Genomic DNA, 18267 nt, shown 5'->3' with positions numbered 1-18267 from the left:
AGCAGGAAATGACCAAGCGGCTGACAGGTGCCGATCAACTGCCTGAGAGGTTCTGATCAAGAGTCTGAGTAGGCGCTGATCGTGCAGCTGATAAGGCGATGATCAAGCAGCTGACAGGTGCTGATCAACTGGCTGAGAGGTGCTGATCAACTGGCTGACAGTTGCTAATGAAGCGGCTGACAGCTGCTGATCAACTGGCTGACAGTTGCTAATGAAGTGGCTGACAGGTGATGATCAACATGCTGACAGGTGCTAATCAAGCAGCTGATTGGTGCTGATCAAGCTGCTAACAGGTGCTGATCAAGCTGCTGAAAGGTGCTGGTTAAGCGGCTGACAGGTGCTAATCAACTGGCTCACAGGTTATAATCAAGCGGCTGATAGGCGCTGATCAAGCGTCTGAAAGGTGCTGATAAAGTAGTTGACAGATGCTGATCTAGCGGTTGATGATCGCTGATCTAGCGGCTGATTATCACTGATCAAGCGAGTGACAGTACTTCTCAAACGGATGTCAGGCACATATCGCACGGCTGAGTAGGCACTCATCGCGGCGCTGAGTAGGCACAGATCATGCAGCTGAGGCCATGATCGCATGGTTCAGGAAATACTGAGAGTGAAGCTAATAAGGTGTTGATCAAGTGGTGTATAAGTTCTTGTCAAGCGCCTGACAGGTGCTGATCGCCCTGCTCAATAGGCGCTGATGGAGGGGGTGATTAGGCGCTGATCAAGCGCCTGACAGTCTCTGCTCAAGCGGCTGGCAGACTATGATCACGCGTCTGTGTAGGGGCTGATTCGCGGCTGAGTAGGCGCTGATAGCCCAGCTGAGAAGGCAATGATCAAGCAGCTGACGGGCACTGATGAAGCCGGTTATATGTGCTGATCAAGCAGCTGACAGGTGCTGATCAACTGGCTGACAGGTGCTAATCAAGTAGCTGATTGGTGCTGATCAAGCTGCTGACAGGTGCTGATCAAGCGGCTGACAGGTGCCGATCAACTGGCTGACAGGTTCTGATCAAGCGGCTGAGTAGACGCTGATCGTGCAGTTGATAAGGCGATGATCAAGTGGATAACAGGTGCGGATCCATTGGCTTACAGGTTCTGATAAACTGGCTGAGAGGTGCTGGTCAACTGGCTGACAGGTGCTAATCAAGCAGCTGATAGGCGCTGATCAAGCTGCTGACAGCTGCAGATCAACTGGCTGACTTGTACTGATCAAGCGGCTGAGTAGGCGCTGATCATGCAACTGATTAGGCGATGATAAAGCGGCTAACAGGCGCGGATCCATTGGCTTACAGGTTCTGATCAACTGGCTGAGAGGTGCTGGTCAACTGGCTGACAGGTGCTCATCAAGCAGCTGAGAGGTGCTGATCAACTCGCTGACAAGTGATAATCAAGCGGCTTACAGTTGCTGATTAACTGGCTGACAGGGGCTAATCAAGCACTGCTAGGCGCTGATCAAATGGCTGACAGGTACTGGTCAACTGGCTGACAGATGCTGATCAAGTGGCTTATAGGCGCTGATCAAGCGGCTGACAGGTGCTGATCTAGCGGCTAATAGGCGCTGATCAAGGGTCTGATAGGCGCTGATCAACTGGCTGATAGGTACTATTCAAGTGGCTGATAGTCCCTGATCAAGCTTCTGACAGGTGCTTGTCAAGCCGCTGAGAGGCACTTAGGGCGCGGCTGCGTAGGCGCTTTTGAATCAGCTGAGTGGGCACTGGTCAAGTGGCTGACAGGCACTGATGAAGTGGTTGACCAGGCGCTGAATGACCAGCAGAGCAGGAAATGATCAAGTGGCTGAAAGGCGCTGATCAACAAGCTGAGGTTCACGGATCACGTGGCTCAGTAGGATCTGATCACGCAGCAAAGTGGTCGCTGATCAAGCAGTTGACAGGTGCTGATAGAGTGGCTGACAGGTGCTGATAAAGTGGCTGACAGATACTGATCATGTTGTTGAGTAGGCACTGATCTCGCAGCTGATTAGGCGCTGATCAAGCAGCTGACAGGTGCTGATAAAGTCATTGACAGATGTTGATCTAGCAGCTGATAATCACTGATCAAGCGGCTGACAGGTTCTGATCAAGCCCCTGACAGGTGCTAATTAAGCGGCTGACAGGTGCTAATCAACTAGATGACAGGTGCTAATCAAGCGGCTGATAAGCGCTGATCAAGCGGCTAACAGGTGCTGATAAACTGGCTGAGAAGTGTTAATTAAGCAGTGATAGGCGCCGATCAAGCTGCTGAAAGGTGCTGATCAAGCAGCTGACAGGTGCTGATCCAGTGACTTACAGGTGCTAATCAAGCAGCTGACAGTTGCTGTTCAACTGGCTGACAGTTGCTAATGAAGCGGCTGACAGGTGTTAATCAACATGCTGACAGGTGCTAATCAAGCAGCTGATAGGTGCTGATAAAGCTGCTGACAGGTGCTGATCAAGAGGCTGACAGGTGCCGATCAACTGGCTGACAGGTTCTGATCAAATGGCTGAGTAGGCGCTTATGGTGCAGCTCATAAGGCGATGATCAAGCCGCTAACAAGCGCTGATCCAGTGGCTTACAGGTGCTGATCAACTGGCTGAGAGGTGCTGATCAACTGGCTGAGAGGTGCTAATCAAGCAGCTGATAGGCGCTGATCAAGCTGCTGACAGGTGCTGATCAACTGGCTGACTGGTACTGATCAAGCGGCTGAGTAGGCGCTGATCATGCAGCTGATTAGGCGATGATAAAGCGGCTAACAGGCGCTGATCAAGCGGCTGACAGGTGATGATAAAGTGGTTGACAGATGCTGAACAAGCGGCTGATAGTCTTTGATCAAGGGACTGTCAGGTGCAGATCGCATGGCTGAGTAGGCGCTGGTCGTGGGGCTGAGTATGCACAGATCAAGAGGCTGAGGCGATGATCACGGGGCTGAGTAAATGATCATCGCGTGGCTGATTAGATGCTGATCAAGAGGCTGACACGTTTATTAAGCTGCTGACAGGTGCTGATTAAGTGGCTGACAGGTACTTGTCAAGCGGCTGAGAAGCACTGATCGGGAGGTTGAGTAGGCACTGATTGCGGGGCTCAGTAGGCACAGATCAACTGGCTGAAAGATGGTATTCGCGCAGTTGTGTCGGTGCTTTTCAATCGGCTGAGTGGAAAGTGGTCAAGCGCTGATCAAGCGGCTGAGAGGCACTGATCGGGAGGCTGAGTAGGTGCTGATTGCGGGGCTCAGTAGGCGCAGATCAACTGGCAGAGAGATGCAATTCGCGCGGCTGAGTAGGCCCTCTTCAACCCGCTGACAGGTGCTGACCAAGCGGATGACAGACTCTAATAAATAGGCTGACAGACTATGATCACGCGGCGGTGTAGGGGCTGATTCGCGGCTGAGTAGGCGCTGATTCAGCAGCTGAGAAAGCAATGATCAACAGCTGACAGGCACTGATGAAGCGGCTGGCAGGTGTTGATCTACATGCTGACAGGTGCTAATCAAGCAGCTTTTAAGTTCTGATAAAGCTGCTGACAGGTGCTGATCAACTGGCTGACAGGTTCTGATTAAGCAGCTGAGTATGCACTGATCGTGCAGCTGATAAGGCGATGATCTAGGGACTACCTGGCGCTGATCCAGTGGCTTACAGGCGCTGATCAACTGGCTGACAGGTGCTAATGAAGCAGGTGATAGGCGCTGATCAAGATGCTCACAGGTGCTGATCAACTGGCTGACTGGTACTGATCAAGCGGCTGAGTAGGCACTGATCAGGCTGCAGTTTAGGCGATGATAAAGCAGATAACAGGCGCTGATCAAGCAGCCAAAACGTGATCATAAAGTGGTTGACAGGTGCTGATCAAGCGGCTGATAGTCATTGATCAAGTGGCTGTCAGGCGCATATCGCATGGCTGAGTAGGCCCTCGTCGTGGGGCTGAATAGGCACAGATCAAGAGGCTGAGGCGATGATCGTGCGGCTGAGTAAGTGATCATCGCGTGGCTGATTAGGTGCTGATCAAGAGGCTGACACGCGTTTATCAAGCTGCTGACAGGTGCTGATCAAGTGGCTGACAGTACTTGTGAAGCGGCTGACAAGCACTGATCAGGCGGCTGTGTAGGCACTGACTGCGGGGCTCAGTAGGCACAGATAAACTGGCTGAAAGATGCTATTCGCATGGCTGAGTCGGTGCTTTTCAATCGGCTGAGTGGAAAGTGTTCAAGCGCTGATCAAGCTGCTGACAGGTGCTTAACAAGCGGATGATAATTGCTGATCAACTGGCTGACAGGGGCTAATCAAGTCACTGATAGGCGCTGATCAAGAGGCTGACAGGTTCTGGTCAAGTGGCTGACAGGTGCTAATCAAGCGGCAGATAGGTGCTCATCAATCGGCTGACAGGTGCTGATCAAGCGGCTGACAGACGCTGATCAAGGGGCTGACAGGTGCTGATAAAGTGGCTGACAGGTACTGATCAAGGTGTTGAGTAGGCGCTGATTGCGCAGCTCATTAGGCGATGATAATGCGGCTGACAGGCGCTGATCAAGCGGCTGACAGGTGCTGATAAAGTCGTTGACAGATGTTGATCTAGCGGCTGAAAATCGCTGTTCAAGCAGCTGACAGGCGCTGATCAAGCGGCTGAAAGGTGCTGATAAAGTCTTTTACAGATGCTGATCTAGCGGCTGATAATCGCTGATCAACCGGCTGAAAGGTGGTGGTCAAGTTGCTGACAGGTGCTAATCAAGCGGCTGATAGGCGCTCATCAAGCGGCTGACAGGTGCTGATCAAGCGGCTGATAGGCCCTGATCAAGCTTCTGACAGGTGTTTGTCAAGCGGCTGAAAGGCACTTATCGCGCGGCCTGGTAGGCGCTTTTCAATCAGCTGAGTGGGCACTGGTCAAGTGGCTGACAGGCACTGATGAAGTGGTTGACTAGGCGCTGAATGACCAGCAGAGCAGGAAATGATCAAGCGCCTGACAGGAGAAGATCAACCGGCTGAGCGCCACTGACCGCGTGGCTGAGTAGGCTCTCTTCATGCAGCAAAGTGGGTGCTTATCTAGCGGTTGACAGGTGATGATCAATAGACTGACAGGTGTTAATCAAGCAGCTGATACGCACTGATCAACCTGCTGGCAGGTGCTTATCAACCTGCTGACAGGTGCTGATCAACCGGATGACAGGTGCTGATCAGCGGGCTGACAGGTGCTAATGAAGCGACTCTCAGGTGCTGATCACCTGGCTGACAGGTGCTAATCAAGTGGCTGATAGGCCCTGATCAATCTGCTGACAGGTGCTGATCAACTGGCTGACAGGTGCTGATCAAGCAGCTGATACTCGCTGCTCAAGCTGCTGACAGGTGCTGATCATCTGGCTGACAGGTGCTAATCAAGCGGCTGATAGGCGATGATCAAGGTGCTGACAGGTGCTGATCAACTGGCTGACAGGTGCTAAACAAGCAGCCGATAGGTGCTGATTGCGCAGCTGAGAATGCAATGATCAAGCAGCTGACAGGCACAGATCAATCGGTAGGCAGGTGCTGATCAACTGGCGGACAAGTGCTAATCAAGTAGCTGATAGGCGATGATCAAGCTGCTGACAGGTTCTGATCAAGAGGCTGACAGGTGCTGATCAACTGGCTGACAGGTGCTAATCACACGGCTATTAGGCGATGATCAAGGGGCTGACAGGTGCTGTTCAACTGGCTGACAGGTGGTAATGAAGCGGCTGACAGGTGCTGATCAATTGGCTGACAGGTGCTGATCAACTAGCTGACAGGTGCTAATCAAGTGGTTAATAGGCCCTGATCAAGCTGCTGACAGGTGATTTTCAGGCGGCTGACTGGTGCTTATCGCGCGGCTGCATTGGCGCTTTTCAATCGGCTGAGTGGGCAGTGGTCAAGCAGCTGACAGGCACTAATCAAGCGGCTGACAGGGGCTGATAAAGTCGTTGACAGGTGCTGATCAAGCGACTGATAGTCGCTGATCAAGTGGCTGACAGTACTTCTCAAGTGTCTGCCAGGCGCACCTCGCACGGCTGAGTAGGCGCTGATCGCGGGGCTGAGTAGACACAGATCAAGCGGCTCAGGCGATGATCGTACGGCTGAGTAAATGATGATCGCGTGGCTGATTAGGTGCTGGTCAAGAGGCTGACACGCGTTTATCAAACTGCTGACAGGTGCTGATCAACTCGCTGACTGGTACTGATCAAGCTGGTGAGAAGGCCCTGATCATGCAGCTGATTAGACGATGATAAAGTGGCTAACAGGCGCTGATCAAGCGGCTGATAGGCGCTCACCAATCTGCTGACAGGTGCAGATCAAGAGGCTGATAGGCGCTCATCAAGCGGCTGACAGGTGCTCATCAACTGGCTGATAGGTACTATTCAAGTGGCTGATAGGCCCTGATCAAGCTTCTGACAGGTGCTTGTCAAGCGACTGAGAGGAACTTATCGCGCGGCTGCGCAGGCACTTTTCAATCAGCTGAGTGGGCACTGGTCAAGGGGCTGACAGGCACTGATGATGTGCTTGAGCAGGCGCTGAATGACCATCAGAGCAGGAAATGATCAAGCCGCTGACAGGCGCTGATCAGCCGCCTGAGGGTCACTGATCCTGTGGCTGAGTAGGCTCTGATTATGCAGCTAAGCGGGCACTGATCAAGCTGTTGAGAGTTGCTGATATATTGGCTGACAGGTGCTGATCAAGTGGCTGACAGGTGCTAATCCAGCGGCTGACAGTGGCTGATCAACTGGCTGAGAGTTGCTAATGAAGCGGCTGACAGGTGTTGAACAACATGCTGACAGGTGCTAATCAAGCAGCTGATAGGTGCTGATAAACCTGCTGACAGGTGCTGATCAAGCGGCTGACAGGTGCTGATCAACTGGCTGACAGGTTCTGATCAAGCGGCTGAGTAGTGCTGATCGTGCAGCTGATAAGGCGATGATCAAGCGGCTAACAGGCGCTGATCCAGTGGCTTACAGGTTCTGATCAACTGGCTGACAGGTTCTAATCAAGCAGCTTATAGGCACTGATCAAGGTACTGACAGGTGCTGATCAACTGGCTGACTGGTACTGATCAAGCAGCTGAGTAGGCGCTGATCATGCAGCTGTTTATGTGATGATAAAGTGGCTAACAGGCGCTGATCAAGCGACTGACAGGTGATGATATAGTGGTTGACAGGTGCTGATCAAGCGGCTGATAGTCGTTGATTAAGTAGCTGTCAGGCGCAGATCGCGTGGCTGAGTAGGCGCTGGTCGTGGGGCTGAGTAGGCACAGATCAAGAGGCTGAGGCGATGAACGTGGGGCTGAGTAAATGATCATCGCTTGGCAGATTAGGTGCTGATCAAGAGGCTGACACCCGTTTATCAAGCTGCTGACAGGTGCTGTTCAACTGTCTGACAGTTACTAATGAAGCGGCTGAGAGCCGCTGATCAACTGGCTGACAGTTGCTAATGAAGCGGCTGACAGGTGTTGATCAACAAGCTGACAAGTGCTAATCAAGCATCTGATAGGCACTGATAAAGCTGCTGATAGGTGCTGATCAAGCTGCTGACACGTGCTGATTAAGTGGCTGACAGATGCTAATCAACTGGCTGAGAGGTGCTAATCAAGTGGCTGACAGGTGTTGATCAACATGCTGACAGGTGCTAATCAAGCAGCTGATAGGTGCTGATAAAGCTGCTGACAGGTGCTGATCAAGCGGCTGACAGGTGCTGATCAACTGGCTGACAGATTCTGATCAAGCGGCTGAGTAGGCGCTGATCGCGCAGCTGATTAGGCAATGATAAAGTGGCTGACAGGCGCTGATGAAGTGGCTGACAGGTGCTGATCAAGTCGTTGACAGATCTTGATCTAGCGGCTGATAATCGCTGATCAAGCAGCTGACAGGCGCTGATCAAGCGGCTGAAAGGTGCTGATAAAGTCGTTAATAGATGCTGATCTAGCGGCTGATAATCGCTGATCAAGCGACTGACAGTACTTCTCAATCGGCTTTCAGGCACATATCGCATGGCTGAGTAGACATTGATCGCGGGGCTGAGTAGGCACAGATCATGCGGCTGAGGCGATGATCGCATGGCTCAGTAAATACTGATAGCGAAGCTAATTAGGTGTTGATCAAGTGGTGTATAGGAGCTTGTCAAGCGGCTGACAGGTGCTGATCACGCCGCTGAATATGCGCTGATCGAGGGGGTGATTAGGCGCTGATCAAGTGTCTGACAGTCTCTGATCAAGCGGCTTACAGACTATGATCACGCGGCTGTTTAGGGGCTGATTCGCAGATGAGTTGGCATTGATCCCGCAGCTGAGAAGGCAATGATCAAGAGGCTGTCAGGTGCAGTTTAAGCGGCTTTCAGGTGCTGATCAAGCAGCTGACAGGTACTGATCAACTGGCTGACAGTGGCTAATGAAGTGGCTGACAGCCGCTGATCAACTGGCTGACAGTTGCTAATGAAGCGGCTGAAAGGTTTTGATCAACATGCTGACAGGTGCTGATTAAGCGGCTGACAGGTGCTGATAAAGCTGCTGACAGGTGCTGATCAAGCTGCTGACAGGTGTTTAACAAGCATCTAACAATTGCTGATCAACTGGCTGACAGGGGCTAATCAAGCCACTGATAGGCGCTTATCAAGCGGCTGACAGGTGCTGGTCAACTGGCTGACAGGTGCTAATCAAGCGGCTGATAGGCACTCATCAAGCGGCTGACAGGTGCTGATCAAGCGGCTGATAGGCGCTGATCAAGGGGCTGACAGGTGCTGATCAACTGGCTGACAGGTGCTAATCAAGCGGCTGATAGGCACTCATCAAACAGCTGGCAGGTGCTGATCATGTGGCTGATAGGCCCTGATCAAACTTCTGACAGGTGCTTGTCAAGCGGCTGAGAGGCACTTATCGCGCGGCTGTGTAGGCGCTTTTCAATCAGCTGATTGGGCACTGGTCAAGTGGCTGACAGGCACTGATGAAGTGCTTGACCAGGCCCTGAATGACCAGCAGAGCAGGAAATGATCAAGCGGCTGACAGGCGCTGATCAACCGGCTGAGGGTCACTGATCAACTGGCTGACAGGTACTGATCAAGTGGCTGATAGGCCCTGATCAAGTTGCTGACAGATGCTTCTCAAGTGGCTGACAGGGGCTTATCGCGTGGATGCGTATGCGTTTATCAATCAGCTGAGTGGGCACTGGTCAAGGGGCTGACAGGCACTGATCTAGTGGTTGTCCAGGCGCTGAATGACCATCAGAGCAGGAAATGATCAAGCCGCTGACAGGCGCTGATCAGCCGCCTGAGGGTCACTGATCCTGTGGCTGAGTAGGCTCTGATTACGCAGCTAAGCGGGCACTGATCAAGCTGTTGAGAGTTGCTGATATATTGGCTGACAGGTGCTGATCAAGTGGCTGACAGGTACTGATCAAGCTGCTGACACGCGTTTATCAAGCGGCTGACAGGTGCTGATCAAGTGGCTGACAGGTACTTCTCAAGAGGCTGACAGTCACTGATCGGGCGGCTGAGTAGGCACTGATCATGGGGCTCAGTAGGAGCAGATCAACTGGCTGAGAGATGCTATTTGCACGGCTGAATAGGCACTGTTCAAACGGCTGAAAGGTGCTGATCAAGCGGCTGACAGGTACTGATTCAGTTGCTTTCAGTTGGTGATCAACTGGCTGAGAGGTGCTGATCTACTGGCTGACAGGTACATCTCAAACGGCTGACAGGCACTGATCGGGCGGCTGAGTAGGCGCTGATTGCAGAGCTCAGTAGGCGCAGATCAACTGGCTGAGAGATGCAATTCGCGCGGCTGAGTAGGCACTCTTCAACCTGCTGACAGGTGATGATCAAGCAAATGACCGACTCTGATAAAGAGGCTGACACACTATTATCACACGGCTCTGTAGGGGCTAATTCGCGTGTGAGTAGGCGCTGATCATGCAGCTGAGAAGTCAATGATAAAGCAGCTGACAGGCACTGATGAAGCGGCAGGCAGGCGCTGTTTAAGCGGCTTAGAGGTGCTGATCAAGCAGTTGACAGGTGCTGATCAACTGGTGACAGGTGCTAATCCAGCAGCTGACAGTTGGTGATCAACTGGCTGACAGTTGCTAATGAAGCGGCTGACAGGTGTTAATCAACAGGCTGAAAGGTGCTAATCAAGCAGCTGATAGGTGCTGATAAAACTGCTGACAGTTGCTGATCAAGAAGCTGACAGGTGCTGATCAACAGGCTGACAGGTTCTGATCAAGCGGCTGAGTAGGCGCTGATCGTGCAGGTGATAAGGCGATGATCAAGGGGCTAACAGGCGCTGATCCAGTGGCTTACAGGTGCTGATCAACTGGCTGACAGGTGCAGATCAACTGGCTGACAGGTGCTAATCAAGCAGCTGATAGGTGCTGATCAGGCTGCTGACAGGTGCTGATCAACTGGCTGACTGGTACTGATCAAGCGGCTGAGTAGGCGCTGATCATGCAGCTAATTAGGCGATGAGAAAGCGGGTAACAGGCACTGATCCAGCAGCTGAAAGGTGATGATAAAGTGGTTGACAGGTGCTGATCAAGAGGCTGATAATCGTTGATCAAGGGGCTGTCAGGTTCAGATCGCATGGCCGAGTAGGCGCTGGTCGTGGGGCTGAGTAGGCACAGATCAAGAGGCTGAGGCGATGATCGCGCGGATGAGTAAATGATCATCGCTTGGCAGATTAGGTGCTGATCAAGAGGCTGACACGCGTTTATCAAGCTGCTGATAGGTGCTGATCACCTGGCTGAGAAGTGTTAATTAAGAAGCTGATAGGCGCTGATCAAGCTGCTGACAGGCGCTTATCGCTCGGCTGCGTAGGCGCTTCTCAATCTGCTGAGTGGGCAGTGGTCAAGTGGCTGACTGACACTGATCCAGTGGTTGACCGGGCGCTGAATGACCAGCAGAGCAGGAAATGATCAAGCGCCTGACAGGAGAAGATCAACCGGCTGAGCGTCACTGACCGCGTGGCTGAGTAGGCTCTGTTCATGCAGCAAAGTGGGTGCTGATCTAGCGGTTGACAGGTGATGATTAATAGACTGACAGGTGTTAATCAAGCAGCTGATACGCACTGATCAACCTGCTGACAGGTGCTGATCAACCGGATGACAGGTGCTGGTCAACTGGCTGACAGGTGCTAATGAAGCGACTCTCAGGTGCTGATCAACTGGCTGACAGGTGCTAATCAAGTGGCTGATAGGCCCTGATCAATCTGCTGACAGGTGCTGATCAACTGGCTGACAGGTGCTGATCAAGCAGCTGATACTCGCTGCTCAAGCTGCTGACAGGTGCTGATCATCTGGCTGACAGGTGCTAATCAAGCGGCTGATAGGCGATGATCAAGGTGCTGACAGGTGCTGATCAACTGGCTGACAGGTGCTAAACAAGCAGCTGATAGGTGCTGATTGCGCAGCTGAGAATGCAATGATCAAGCAGCTGACAGGCACTGATCAATCGGTAGGCAGGTGCTGATCAACTGGCTGACAAGTGCTAATCAAGTAGCTGATAGGCGATGATCAAGCTGCTGACAGGTTCTGATCAAGAGGCTGACAGGTGCTGATCAACTGGCTGACAGGTGCTAATCACACGGCTGATAGGCGATGATCAAGGGGCTGACAGGTGCTGTTCAACTGGCTGACAGGTGCTGATCAATTGGCTGACAGGTGCTGATCAACTAGCTGACAGGTGCTAATCAAGTGGCTAATAGGCCCTGATCAAGCTGCTGACAGGTGATTTTCAGGCGGCTGACTGGTGCTTATCGCGCGGCTGCATTGGCGCTTTTCAATCGGCTGCGTGGGCAGTGGTCAAGCAGCTGACAGGCACTAATCAAGCGGCTGACAGGTGCTGATAAAGTCGTTGACAGGTGCTGATCAAGCGACTGAGAGTCGCTGATAAAGTGGCTGACAGTACTTCTCAAGTGTCTGTCAGGCGCACCTCGCACGGCTGAGTAGGCGCTGATCGCGGGGCTGAGTAGACACAGATCAAGCGGCTGAGGCGATGATCGTGCGGCTGAGTAAATGATGATCGCGTGGCTGATTAGGTGCTGGTCCAGTGGCTGCCAGGTACTTCTCAAGCGGCTGACAGGCACTGATCAAGTGGATGACCAGGAGCTGAATGACCAGCAGAGCAGGAAATGATCAAGCGGCTGACTGGTGCTGATCAACTGCCTGACAGGTTCTGACCAAGCGGCTGAGTAGGTGCTGATCGCGCCGCTCAATAGGCGCTGATCGAGGGGGTGATTAGGCGCTGATCAAGCGTCTGACAGTCTCTGATTAAGCGGCTGACAGACTATGATCACGCGGCTGTGGAGGGGCTGATTCACGGCTGAGTAGGTGCTGATCGTGCAGCTGAGAAGGCAATGATCAAGCACGTGACAGGCACTGATGAAGCGGCTGGCAGGCACTGTTGAAACGGCTTACAGGTGCTTATCAAGCAGCTGACAGGTGCTGATCAACTGGCTGACAGTTGCTAATGAAGCGGCTGACAGGTGTTGATCAACATGCTGACAGGTGCTAATCAAGCAGCTGATAAGTGCTGATAAAGCTACTGACAGGTGCTGTTCAAGCGGCTGACAGGTGCCGATCAACTGGCTGACAGGTTCTGATCAAGCAGCTGAGTAGGCGCTGATCGTGCACCTGATAAGGCGATGATCAAGCGGCTAACAGGCGCTGATCCAGTGGCTTACAGGTGCTGATCAACTGGCTGAGAGGTGCTGATCAACATGCTGACAGGTGCTAATGAAGCAGCTGATAGGCGCTGATCAAGCTGCTGACAGGTGCTGATCAACTGGCTGACTGCTACTGATCAAGCGGCTGAGTAGGCGCTGATCATGAAGCTGATTAGGCGATGATAAAGTGGCTAACAGGCGCTGATCAAGCGGCTGACAGGTGCTGATAAAGTGGTTGACAGGAGCTGATCAAGCAGCTGATAGTCGTTGATCAAGTGACTGTCTGGAGCAGATCGCATGGCTGAGTAGGCACAGATCAAGAGGCTGAGGCGATGATCACGCGGCTGAGTAAATGATCATCGCATGGCTCATTAGGTGCTGATCCAGAGGCTGACACACGTTTATCAAGCTGCTGAAAGGTCCTGATCAAGCGGCTGACAGGTGCCGATCAACTGGCTGACAGGTACTATTCAAGTGGCTGATAGGCCCTGATCAAGCTTCTGACAGGTGCTTGTCAAGCGGCTGAGAGGCCCTTATCGCACGGCTGCGTAGGCCCTTTTCAATCAGCTGAGTGGGCACTGGTCAAGTGGCTGAGTAGGATCTGATCACGCAGCAAAGTGGTCGCTGATCAAGCAGTTGACAGTTGCTGATATAGTGGCTGACAGGTGCTGATAAAGTAGCTGACAGGTACTGATCAAGCGGTTGAGTAGGAACTGATCGCGCAGCTGATTAGGCGATGATAAAGCGGCTGACAGGTGCTGATAAAGTCGTTGACACATGTTGATCTAGCGGCTGATAATCGCTGATCAAGGGGCTGACAGGCACTGATAAAGCGGCTGAAAGGTGCTGATAAAGTCGTTTGCAGATGCTGATCTAGCGTCTGATGATCGCTGATCAAGCGGCTGACAGTACTTCGCATTCGGCTGTCAGGCACATATCGCACGGCTGATTAGGCACTGATCGCGGGGCTGAGTAGGCACAGATCATGCGGCTGAGCCGATGATCGCATGGCTCAATAAATACTGATAGTGAATCTAATTATGTGTTGATCAAGTGGTTTATAGGTGCTTGTCAAGCAGCTGACAGGTGGTGATTGCGCCGCTCAATAAGCGCTGATGGAGGGGGTGATTAGGCGCTAATCAAGCGTCTGACAGTCTCTGATCAAGCGGCAGACAGATTATGATCACGCGGCTGTGTAGGGGCTGATTCGCGGCTCAGTAGGCATTGATCGCGCAGCTGAGAAGGCACTGATCAAGCGGCTGACAGGCAGTGATGAAGTGGCTGGCAAGCGCTGTTTAAGCGGCTTACAGATGCTGATCAAGCAGCTTACAGTTGCTGATCTACTGGCTGAGAGTTGCTAATGAAGCAGCTGACAGGTGTTGATCAACATGGTGACAGGTGCTAATCAAGCAGCTGATAGGTGCTGATTAAGCTGCTGACAGTTGCTGATCAAGCGGCTGACAGGTGCTGATCCAGTGGCTTACAGTTGGTGATCAACTGGCTGAGAGGTGCTAATCCAGCTGCTGACAGGTGCTAATCAACTGGCTGACAGGTGCTAATCAAGCAGCCGATAGGTGCTGATCAAGCGGCTAACAGGTGCTGATCAACTGGCTGAGAAGTGATAATTAAGCAGCTGAGAGGCGCTGATCTAGCTGCTGAAAGGTGCTGATCCAGTGGCTTTCAGTTGGTGATCAACTGGCTGAGAGGTGCTGATCTACTGGCTGACAGGTACTTCTCAAACGGCTGACAGGCACTGATCGGGCGGCTGAGTAGGCGCTGGTTGCAGGGCTCATTAGGCGCAGATCAACTGGCTGAGGGATGCAATTCGCGCAGCTGAGTAGGCACTCTTCAACCTGCTGACAGGTGCTGATCAAGCAAATGACCGACTCTGATAAAGAGGCTGACAGACTATGATCACACGGCTGTGTAGGGGCTAATTCGCGTGTGAGTAGGCGCTGATCATGCAGCTGAGAAGGCAATGATAAAGCAGCTGACAGGCACTGATTAAGCGGCTTACAGGTGCTGATCCAGCAGTTGACAGGTGCTGATCAACTGGTGACAGGTGCTAATCCAGCGGCTGACAGTTGGTGATCAACTGGCTGACAGTTGCTAATGAAGCAGCTGACAGGTGTTGATCAACATGCTGACAGGTGCTAATCAAGCAGCTGATAGGTGCTGATAAAACTGCTGACAGTTGCTGATCAAGAAGCTGACAGGTGCTGATCAACAGGCTGACAGGTTCTGATCAAGCGGCTGAGTAGGCGCTGATCGTGCAGGTGATAAGGTGATGATCAAGGGGCTAACAGGCGCTGATCCAGTGGCTAACAGGTGCTGATCAACTGGCTGACAGGTGCAGATCAACTGGCTCACAGGTGCTAATCAAGCAGCTGATAGGTGCTGATCAAGCTGCTGACAGGTGCTGATCAACTGGCTGGCTGGTACTGATCAAACGGCTGAGTAGGCGCTGATCATGCAGCTAATTAAGCCATGAGAAAGCGGGTAACAGGCACTGATCCAGCAGCTGAAAGGTGATGATAAAGTGGTTGACAGGTGCTGATCAAGAGGCTGATAGTCGTTGATCAAGTGGCTGTCAGGTGCAGATCGCATGGCCGAGTAGGCGCTGGTCGTGGGGCTGAGTAGGCCCAGATCAAGAGGCTGAGGTGATGATCGCACGGCTGAGTAAATGATCATGGCGTGGCTGATTAGGTGCTGATCAAGAGGCTGACACGCGTTTATCAAGCTGCTGACAGGTGCTGATCACCTGGCTGAGAAGTGTTAATTAAGCAGCTGATAGGCGCTGATCAAGCTGCTGACAGGTGCTGATCAAGCGGCTGACAGGTGCTGATCCAGTGGCTTACAGGTGGTGATCAACTGGCTGAGAGGTTCTGATGAACTGGCTGACTTTTACTTCTCAAGCGGCTGACAGGCACTGATCGGGCAGCTGAGTAGTCGCTGATTGCTGGGATCAGTAGGCACAGATCACCTGGTTGAGAGATGCAATTCACGCGGCTGAGTAGGCACTCTTCAACCTGCTGACAGGTGCTGATCAAGCGGATGACCGACTCTGATAAAGAGGCTGACGGACTATGATCACGCGTCTGTGTAGGGGCTGATTCACGGATGAGTAGGCGCTGATCCCGCAGCTGAGAAGGCAATGATCCAGCAGCTGACAGGCACTGATGAAGCGGCTGGCAGGCGCTGTTTAAGCGGCTTACAGGTGCTGATAAAGTCGTTGACAGATGTTGATCTAGCGGCTGATAATCGCTGATCAACTGCTGACAGGTGCTGATCAACTGGCTGACAGGTGCTGATCAACTGGCTGACAGGTACTAATAAAACGACTCTCAGGTGCTGATCAACTGGCTGACAGGTGCTAATCAAGTGGCTGATAGGCCCTGATCAATCTGCAGACAGGTGCTGATCAACTGCCTGACAGGTTCTGATCAAGCGGCTGACTAGGCGCTGATCGTGCAGCTGATAAGGCGATGATCAAGCGGCTGATAGTCGTTGATCAAGTGGCTGTCAGGCACAGATCGCATGGCTGAGTAGGCGCTGGTCATGGGGCTGAGTAGGCACAGATCAAGAGGCTGAGGCGATGATAGGGCGGCTGAGTAAATGATCATCGTGCGGCTGATTAGGTGCTGATCAAGAGGCTGACAGGTACTTGTCAAGCGGCTGACAAGCACTGATCGGGCTGCTGTGTAGGCACTGACTGCGGGGCTCAGAAGGCACAGATCAACTGGCTGAAAGATGCTATTCGCGCGGCTGAGTCAGTGCTTTTCAATCGGCTGAGTGGAAAGTGGTCAAGTGCTGATCAAGCTGCTGACAGGTGCTTAACAAGCGGCTGACAATTGCTGATCAAGTGGCTTACAGGGGCTAATCAAGCCACTGATAGGCGCTGACCAAGCGGCTGACAGGTGCTGGTCAACTGGCTGACAGGTGCTAATCAAGCGGCTGATAGGTGCACATCAAGCTGCTGACAGGTGCTGATCATGTGGCTGACAGGTACTTGTCAAGCGGCTGACAAATACTGATCGGGCAGCTGTGTAGGCACTGACTGCGGGGCTCAGTAGGCACAGATCAACTGGCTGAAAGATGATATTCACGCGGTTGAGTCTTTGCTTTTCAATCGGCTGAGTGGAAAGTGGTCAAGCGCTGATCAAGCTGCTGACAGGTGCATAACAAGCGGCTGACAATTGCTGATCAAGTGGCTGACAGGGGCTAATCAAGCAGCTGATAGGTGCTGATCAAGCTGCTGACAGGTGCTGATCAAGCGGTTGACAGGTTCTGATACAGCGGCTAACAGGTGCTGATAATGTGGCTGACAGTTCATGATCAAGGTGCTTATAGGGGCTGCCCTAGCGCCTGACAGTTGCTGATAAAGTGGCTGACAGGTGCAAATGAAGTGGCTGACAGGTGCTGATCAACTGGCTGACAGGTACTGATCAAGTTGCTGACAGATGCTTCTCAAGTGGCTGACAGGCTCTTATCGCGTGGATGCGTATGCGTTTACCAATCAGCTGAGTGGGCACTGGTTAAGGGGCTGACAGGCACTGATCTACTGGTGGACCAGGCGCTGAATGACCATCAGAGCAGGAAATGATCAAGCCGCTGACAGGCGCTGATCCGCCCGCTGAGGGTCACTGATCCTGTGGCGGAGTAGGCTCTGATTACGCAGCTAAGCGGGCACTGATCAAGCTGTTGAGAGTTGCTGATATATTGGCTGACAGGTGCTGATAAAGTGGCTGACAGGTACTGATCAAGCTGCTGACATGCGTTTATCAAGCGGCTGACAGGTGCTGATCAAGTGGCTGACAGGTACTTCTCAAGAGGCTGACAGTAACTGATCGGGCGGCTGAGTAGGCACTGATCATGGGGCTCAGTAGGAGCAGATCAACTGGCTGAGAGATGCTATTTGCGCGGCTGAATAGGCACTGTTCAACCGGCTGACAGGTGCTGATCAAGCAGCTGACAGACACTGATCTCGCGGCTGATTAAGCACTGATAGCGCAGCTCAGTAAGTGTTGATCAAGCGGTTTACAGGTGCTTGTAAAGCGGCTGACAGGCGCTTATCGCTCGGCTGCGTAGGCGCCTCTCAATCTGCTGAGTGGGCAGTGGTCAAGCGGCTGACTGACACTGATCCAGTGGTTGACCAGGCGCTGAATGACCAGCAGAGCAGGAAATGATCAAGCGCCTGACAGGAGAAGATCAACCAGCTGAGCGTCACTGACCGCGTGGCTGAGTAGGCTCTGTTCATGCAGCAAAGTGGGTGCTGATCTAGCGGTTGACAGGCCATAATCAATAGACTGACAGGTGTTAATCAAGCAGCTGATACGCACTGATCAACCTGGTGACAGGTTCTGATCAAGCGGATGACAGATGCTGATCAACTGGCTGACAGGTGCTAATGAAGCGACTCTCAGGTGCTGATCAACTGGCTGACAGGTGCTGATCAAGCAGCTGATACTCGCTGCTCAAGCTGCTGACAGGTGCTGATCATCTGGCTGACAGGTGCTAATCAAGCGGCTGATAGGCGATGATCAAGGGGCTGACAGGTGCTGATCAACTAGCTGACAGGTGCTAATCAAGTGGCTAATAGGCCCTGATCAAGCCGCTGACAGGTGATATTCAGGCGGCTGACTGGTGCTTATC

This window comes from Bubalus kerabau, unplaced genomic scaffold (assembly GCF_029407905.1).
Source record: "Bubalus kerabau isolate K-KA32 ecotype Philippines breed swamp buffalo unplaced genomic scaffold, PCC_UOA_SB_1v2 scaffold_25, whole genome shotgun sequence".
Taxonomy (NCBI): Eukaryota; Metazoa; Chordata; class Mammalia; order Artiodactyla; family Bovidae; genus Bubalus; species Bubalus kerabau.
This window is presented reverse-complemented; position numbering follows the sequence as displayed.